The sequence below is a fragment of the Neofelis nebulosa genome, chromosome 4 (assembly GCF_028018385.1).
Source record: "Neofelis nebulosa isolate mNeoNeb1 chromosome 4, mNeoNeb1.pri, whole genome shotgun sequence".
NCBI classification, from domain to species: Eukaryota; Metazoa; Chordata; class Mammalia; order Carnivora; family Felidae; genus Neofelis; species Neofelis nebulosa.
This window is the reverse complement of record NC_080785.1, coordinates 12,985,006-12,992,739: the sequence shown is the minus strand read 5'-3', so window position 1 is coordinate 12,992,739 and position 7,734 is coordinate 12,985,006. Positions and strand designations below refer to the sequence as shown.

At 45.5% G+C, this 7,734-nt stretch overlaps 1 long non-coding RNA gene across 1 annotated transcript; it reads left to right on the top strand.

The window, feature by feature from the left end:
• Window positions 1-890: 890 nt before the first annotated feature.
• Window positions 891-7,311, top strand: LOC131508859 (uncharacterized). The gene is made up of 3 exons (XR_009260181.1): window positions 891-1,842; window positions 6,718-6,785; window positions 7,205-7,311. It is a non-coding gene; the product is annotated as an uncharacterized LOC131508859 (long non-coding RNA).
• Window positions 7,312-7,734: the final 423 nt, after the last annotated feature.

Sequence of the window (7,734 nt, the reverse complement as noted above, 5' to 3'; positions counted from 1 at the left end):
ACACAATGGAATACTACGTGGCAATGAGAAAGAATGAAATATGGCCTTTTGTAGCAACGTGGATGGAACTGGAGAGTGTGATGCTAAGTGAAGTAAGCCATACAGAGAAAGACAGATATCATATGGTTTCACTCTTATGTGGATCCTGAGAAACGTAACAGAAACCCATGGGGGAGGGGAAGGGAAAAAAAAAAAAAAAAGAGGTTAGAGTGGGAGAGAGCCAAAGCATAAGAGACTGTTAAAAACTGAGAACAAACTGAGGGTTGATGGGGGGTGGGAGGGAGGGCAGGGTGGGTGATGGGTATTGAGGAGGGCACCTTTTGGGATGAGCACTGGGTGTTGTATGGAAACCAATTTGACAGTAAATTTCATATATTAAAAAATAAATAAATAAATTAAAAAAAAAAAAAAAAAAAACTGAGAACAAACTGAGGGTTGATGGGGGGTGGGTGATGGGTATTGAGGAGGGCACCTTTTGGGATGAGCACTGGGGGTTGTATGGAAACAATTTGACAATAAATTTCATATATTGGAAAAAAAAACAAAAAACAAAAAAAAAAAACAAAAAAAACATTTCTCCAGAAATATTGGTCCGAGCGCTCTAATATATAATGGAATATATACATATATATAATATATATAATATGTATAATGGAATGCATCCCTTTTAACTATAGATATAACTATAGTTATAATTACAACTATAGTTATAATGTAGTTATAACTATAACTATAGATATCTATAACTATAGATTTAACTATAATATATATAATATATATAATGGAATGAATCCCTTTTAACTATAGAAACATCATTCTCTGTAGATTGATATAGATATAGTTCCTGTCTCCAGGCATCGGGGGAGGAATGCTCAGTGGCACTGGGGAAAGGTCAGAGGTGGATAGTTGAGCCCACGGGGAAAATGGCCATTGAGATGCTTGTAGAAACTCAAGAACATCTCCAAAAGGGCAGAGAGGGTGCCTTTCCCATTTTCCATTCATATCAGTAGCTCCTGTTCTAACCTGATGTCAAGCACACAGATGGTGCTCAGGGAATATGTGCATGATCACAAAATGCTGAAGTCAGGAGATGGGGAGAAAAGTAAAACAAAAGAAGGAAGGCTAAATAGGAACAAGAAATTCAAAGAAGCACAAAAGAAAGCAGAGGTGCCTGGGAACTGCACTGGGCCACGAGCTGGGCAAAGGGAGCCAGTGGGAGATTCTGGCTCAGAACGTTGGGGTAGTTGCCCAGCTGGCTTGAACCTGTCAAAGTAGACCTGAGGGTTGGCTTCTGAAACCCAGCCAGAAGCGGTGCTTGGTTTTTGTTTTAACCTAGAAGATTGGGGTTGAAAGAATTTGCTTGGGAGCCTTGGAGTAATACAGATTGGAATAGAAATGTCAGATTTGACAAAACAAGGAGAAAAGTGGCCTAGTTGTTCTGTGTTTTTATCTATACCTCATCTTTATCTGCATGTTCCCTCATGCTGTGGCAAGTCATTTGTGTACTTCACACAGCTACCAAATGGCATCAACCATGTTTTAGAATCAAAAGGAAATCCTTCATTTCCTTTGGATGGTGGGACCACAGAAATACTCAACAGTGAACTCACACAACCCTCTGCTTCTGGTGAGCCTAGTTTTTTCCATAATCATAAACTTTGACAATTCTTTTTGATTTAAGGACACCAACTCCCTCTGCTTACACATCATGAGGCCCAGAAGTGACCCCAAGCATTGAAAATGTCCAGTACTGAGATTGCAGGAACAGAATGTGAACACTGAATATTCTGCATAATCTTAGGATGGAGCCTCCAGAATTCTCCAGAAGAAGTGACAGTAAAGGTAACGGGCTCGTTATCGTGCATACACCTCACCAATCCCAGAGGTTGCTGTGCCAGGAAGCAGGGCTATGATGTGAGATCAAGACTTGGCTCCTCGAGCAGTAGTAAACAATTTATTCAGGCCAGATCCCTGGTTTCTCAGGGATTAAGATCCCTCTAAACACACTGGGATAGCCAGAGTAGGGGTCCCTTCCAGAGCACATGAACAAAGAACAAGGCAATTCCTATTGTAGCATGGTGACTTTAAATCTCAAAGGACACGGTTCTACAGAGATTATTCTTAAGCTTAGAAGACAGAAATGTCCCCAGAAGCTCAGAGCAGCCACCACCAATAAACCTTTTCTGTCAACTGTTGTTCCAAATTGCAGTCTGACTCCACAAACCATTTGTGCCTACTCCCTTCTGTGTCCATGTGAACCTTTTTGACATGCCCTGGGCTCCAGAGCTAAGGACTACTCCTCTCCTCCTTGGCCTTGACCTCTTTTCAGAGCCCAATTCAGCCTTCCTGGTTAGTTAGGCTCTTGACACCTAGCAATCTGAGTGTTGAGAATGTGACACTTGGTGGGATAAAGATCAACTGATAATAGAGGCACAGGTGAGGAGAGCAAGGACTGCATTAGATGTTGCATTTGGGACAACCAGGTCCTTAAATGTCCTCCAGGTGCTTTATACTGAGCCATTCAAGAGACCTCCCAGCTGCCTCTCCTGGACCAAAGTCTCAAAGGAAGGAGATGGCAACAGGAAGCAAGTTCAGTTCTATTTAATCTGATGTCTTGAGTTTTGTCCCTTATAAACAGAGCCTCTCCCTTTCCCAACAATCATACATGTGGCTTCCTGCCTCTGACTCATAGGGAAGGTGAGGCAAGAAATGCCATAAGAAAAGAGAAACAGGAGCCCCCTTTAGGGTCAGCATGGGTAGAGGAGGGTTTACAGGGCTCTCCCTCTGCATTCAAGCTCCCACCTCCCCAAATGGTATCCCCTTGGGTAAGCTGGAGCATCAAACTTCTCAGAGAGTGGTGCACACCCAGCCTTGAATCCTTACTTTGTCAGAAAACATATGGTCCCAAATATGGACCTTTTTGGTCCCCAAAAGGATGAATTGTATCCCTAGGCATGGAAGAGTCTTTACGGAATAAGTGCAATCCCCAGGCCCACGATGTCCTCAGGCCTGGGTCATGGGAAGGGGTAACAGATGGGGGGCTTTGGAGAGCCCAAGCAGAGCAGAATTTCTGTATTTGGTAATAAGGGGAGGGCTGAGCAGAGAGGAACCTGAGTATTTGACATAAGGAGATAGTATCAGACTCCAACCTGCAGGGTGGCAAGAAGCCAAGAAAGAGCCCCCTGCCCAAACAAGAGGGCAGCCAGAGGGAGGCACCTCAGGGTAGCAGTGCTGGAGCCCAAGAGGGCAATTGGTGCAGCCCTGAAGCCTGCAGGGGTTTTGTCCTGGGGCTCCACTTTGCCTCCGGAGGACTCCAAGCAGGGTCCCCGAGGAGCACGGATAATTTCTGGAATCCAGCCTGTTGTGTTTTCCACTACCTCCTGTAGGAGAAGGAAAATGGGGGGAAATGGGTAAGGGCAGAAGCTTCTCCCACCCTCATTTCCTTTCTTGTGTACTTACTTAGTGATCCCCAGTCCTTGCAGCCTCACAAACCAACTGGGATATTCCAACAACCCCACAATCCAGAACAGCACCAGCCCGTCTCTCTGCTCCCCAGCCCTTGCTTCCCTGACCCAGTGTTCTTACCACTGCCATTCACCTACCTCCTTCTTTCTTTTCCTGGCTTTTTCCAACACCATTCCACCCCCCTCCTAACCCTGAGAGGGTGGTGTCTCTTGGAACACTCACATCAATGGTCTTTATTATCACTGTCTGCTGGGCCTCCTTGCAGGCTTTCTCAGCCTTCTTAATGTTCTCTGGGGTCCATTCAACATTGTTCATGGCCATCATGCCCTCCATGGAACTGCCATGGGCAAGGGGAACACACAATAAGATAGGGTCAACTTAAGGCTTTGACAAAATAGCCTCACTTTTGTTAGCATAATTTCTAGGTCAGCATAAACCAAAAAGAATGCCTCACGATTTCATATGACCACGATGAATTTGGCAGAAGGAGAAATATCAAAACTCAGAGATGAGCATTTTTTAAGTGAAAAAGAGAAACTCTTGACTCTTTAAAAAGTGGTTCTTAATCTGAGGGCCATGAAGTTCAAGAAAGTCGATGGAGTGACTTCAGGGAACCTATAAATGCCCTGAAATAGTATGTGAAATGTGTGTGTCTGCACAGATGTGCATTTTCCTTGGAAAGGATGATCAGAACTTTCATTAGAATCTCAGAGACAACCCTTACCCCTAAATAATTAGGGGTCACTACTTGAAAGTAAACAGTCTTTGACTGTCAGGTAGTGCATGAGAAAAAGGCAAAGAATTTGTACATAAGTGATCTAACTTTTACAGGTCAGTTCTTATCTGCTTTTCTGAATGACCTCACTAACATGGAAAAATCTTCTATCTTACATCAGAGCTTCAAGAGTCAGACGCTGACAGAAGCAGGCATTAAGAAGGCAGGGGCTAACCAGGGAGCCTGCTGAGGAATCCTAACTCACTAGTGTAGGGGGTAGTAGGTGGTCTTCCTTTTCCTCCTTCCTCGTCCTCCCCAAGACCCCTCCCACACACAATTGAAGGTCTTATCTTCCAGGATGACTCACTCTGATACCTCCTCCCCCAGCTCATGGGCCACGTGGATGATGTCAGGGTACCCCATGCAGCTGGAGATGTTGTTTCGGGGATAGTAGAAGAGGAAGATGAGGCACATCTCATTAATGGTGCTGGGACCCCCCTGGAGAAGAAAAGAGAGCCAGAAATGGAACAGAAAGATACAAAGGCAAGCAGAGAGAAGGGAACAAGGCAGGCAGAAAATAGGTTATGTGTCATTCTACCAATGATTCTGTTTTCCTTTTCCCTTAGCCTGCAACAAGCTCACTGAGTGTTAATTACTACTTCTTAGCTACCCTTTCCTTTTCTGATTGGTGGGCATTCATTGATGTTATTTTCAAAGAAATATTCCATATATCTGCCCTATCCACTACATTTCCACAGCCACTGCTCTGGTTTGAGAAGATGGTTGAGAAGATGAGAGAAGATACTGAGTTTCCAAAAAAAAGCCACTCCCTTCTGAGCTCTCCATCTCTATGTGTCTAAAGCAAGACCCATTCAAATATATCACATGTTCAGTTCACTGTAGTAGGACCTTATGGTTTTTCCCTGTGAATCCCCTAGTGCATTTTCCCCATCTGTCTCTTACAGTATATATTACTTTCTACTTTGCATCATAGTATATATGGCTATAGTTTCTTCCTCAATAGCGCACAACCCCTTAGGAATCCTATAAACACTGAAACTACTTTTGATATACAAATGGCTGGGTTTCCTTGTGACCATAAGAACAATAGCTAACTCATAGGGTGCCTGGGTGGCTCAGTTGGTTAGGCAGCTGATCTTGATTTTGGCTCTGGTCATGGTCTCACGGTTCATGGGTTCAAGACCCCTGTTGGGCTCTGTGGCTGACAGCTCAGGGCCTGCTTGGGATTCTCTGTCTCCTTCTCTCTCTCGGTGCCCCTCCGCCTCCTCTCTTTCTCTCTCTCTCTTTCTCTCAATAAATAAATTTTTAAAAACCTTAAGAAAAAAAGAATAATAGCTAAGTCTAATTGAACATCTATAAGTCAGGCAATGATCTAGATGTTTTTTTTTTAATTTTTATTTATTTTGAGGCAGAGAGAGGCAGAGTATGAGTGGGGAGGAGCAGAGAGAGAGGGAGCCTCAGAATCCAAAGCAGGATCCAGGCTCTGAGCTGTCAGCACAAAGCCTGACATGGGGCTCAAACCCATGAACTGTGAGATCATGACCAAGCCGAAGTCGGACACTTAACCGACTGAGCCACCCAGGTGCCCCATTGTTTTACATATGTTAATCAACTCTCACAACAATATTATGAGATAGTATTGTTAGTTCTTATATGAATTAAGAAACTGAGGCACAAAGAGATTGAATAACTTGCCTAAGGTTAGAAAACTACTAATAGTTGTGTTGGCATTCAAACCCAGGCAAAGAGACCAAGCTCTTGGTCGCTGTAACATGCTGTATGTCCATTGTCTTAGTGGGTCATTGACACCAGATAATAGGGAATCCTTGTACCCATCTTAAAATCACTGTGATGTGAGAGCATGAAAAGCCCCATGTAAATAATATCATTGGAGGAAGAAAGGGGCTTCAGCTGGAACAATCAGTCACTTAACAGCCAAGGCCAGGGTTGGGGTCTATTCTGAGGCTACTGTCCTTGACCATGGTGGGGAGGGAGGTACTCACAAAAGTCAAGGAGTCCCGGTCCAGCGTCTGGTAATGACACTCCACCAGCAACTCATCTCCCTATTCGGAGTGAAACATGAAGGACCCCTTCAGACCCATTCTGTGTCTTTCAAAACACAGAAGGACTGCTACTGCCTGAGAACCCCCTTGGCTGACAGGGATGAGCTCTGATCCTGCCTCCCCAGCCTGTCTCCAGTCACACCTCCCTGCAGGCTCCCACCTGTTTAATCTCCATTCGATAAGGTAAATCTCGAGTCTCCTGCAGATTGAAGTCGTAGAGATCATCTTTGCAGATTATTCGGAGTTGTGTTCCATTTCTAGAGGGAACAAAGCAGTGTAATGTGCTCATACTGTGGGCAAAGATTTACCGTAAAACAAAAAAGCTCCTCCTTCCACAGCTTTATTCCGGTCACCTCTATTCTATGGGTAGTTCTAGCTCCTCCTTACTCCCAACCAAGCATAACCTTAGGCTGCAGAATAAGTAACTATTCTCACATTTGTTCCCACATGCAGATGGGAAAGCTTCAAGTCCATGTCTTCCCTTACCTGTATTGCACAGCCTGCAGAGCACGGCCAGCCAGGTGGGTGTGGAGCAGGTAGCCATATACCTGTATGTCAGGCACTGGGACCCCATTCATCTGTGGCAGGGAGGAGAAGACACATCTGATTTGTTAAGAACTCTCATCTTGCCCTGTTCCTTGATTTTTCCCCGTTAACATTTGACATCTTCCTCCTATGACTGACACGAGCCCCTTTAGTTCTTACTGGGCCCTCCTGGACCCTCTTCCTGCCCCACCCCCTGGCCCCAAAGCCCTGACTCCTTCCTTCCCTTGCATGATCCAGATTATAGGTTTTCCTGAACATAGGTAGCTATTCTCCGGGTCCAGGGCTCAGGCTGTGTGTGCTTATGGACCAGCCCAGATCTGTGACGGGAAACAAGGAACCTTGGGGAGGATGTGCCTCCCAGCTTCACCTCCTCAAACTTCTCCGTCTTACACAGCCCATAGGACAGGAAGGACTCCGCGCCTGGGGGTATGAAGTGGATGGGGAAAGTGAAGAAACCCAGCTGGAGGACTCCCATGTCGTATTTGCGCAGCTTTGCCGTGTAGTATAATCGGATGCCTGAGGAGTCGTACACACCTGGTGCAGAATGGAAGAATCACAGAAGGTAAGAGAGCTGGTCACCATGTGGGAGCAAGAGGCCCAGGAAAGACAGGGCAGGGCTGTGGCCAAAAGGAGCCAGTGTGCCTCCTGCAGCACCTTCCCAACACCTCAAGGAATCAGCCAGGCACACCAGTTCTTCTATAAATGCTCCAGATGCTCACCTGGAACGTTGTGAAAATTGCTGTAATGAATCTCCAATCGGATCCACTGGGGGTCTAAGGGAGTCCCAATAGAGACACCCACATCATCTGGAAACTGGTAACTCTGTTGGATGGAGGAAGATTTGGCAGCGGGAAGGGCTTGGTGCTAGGTGCAGGGACCAGCACCTGCCCATGTTTTATGGCCCTCATCCCAGACCTCCCCCAT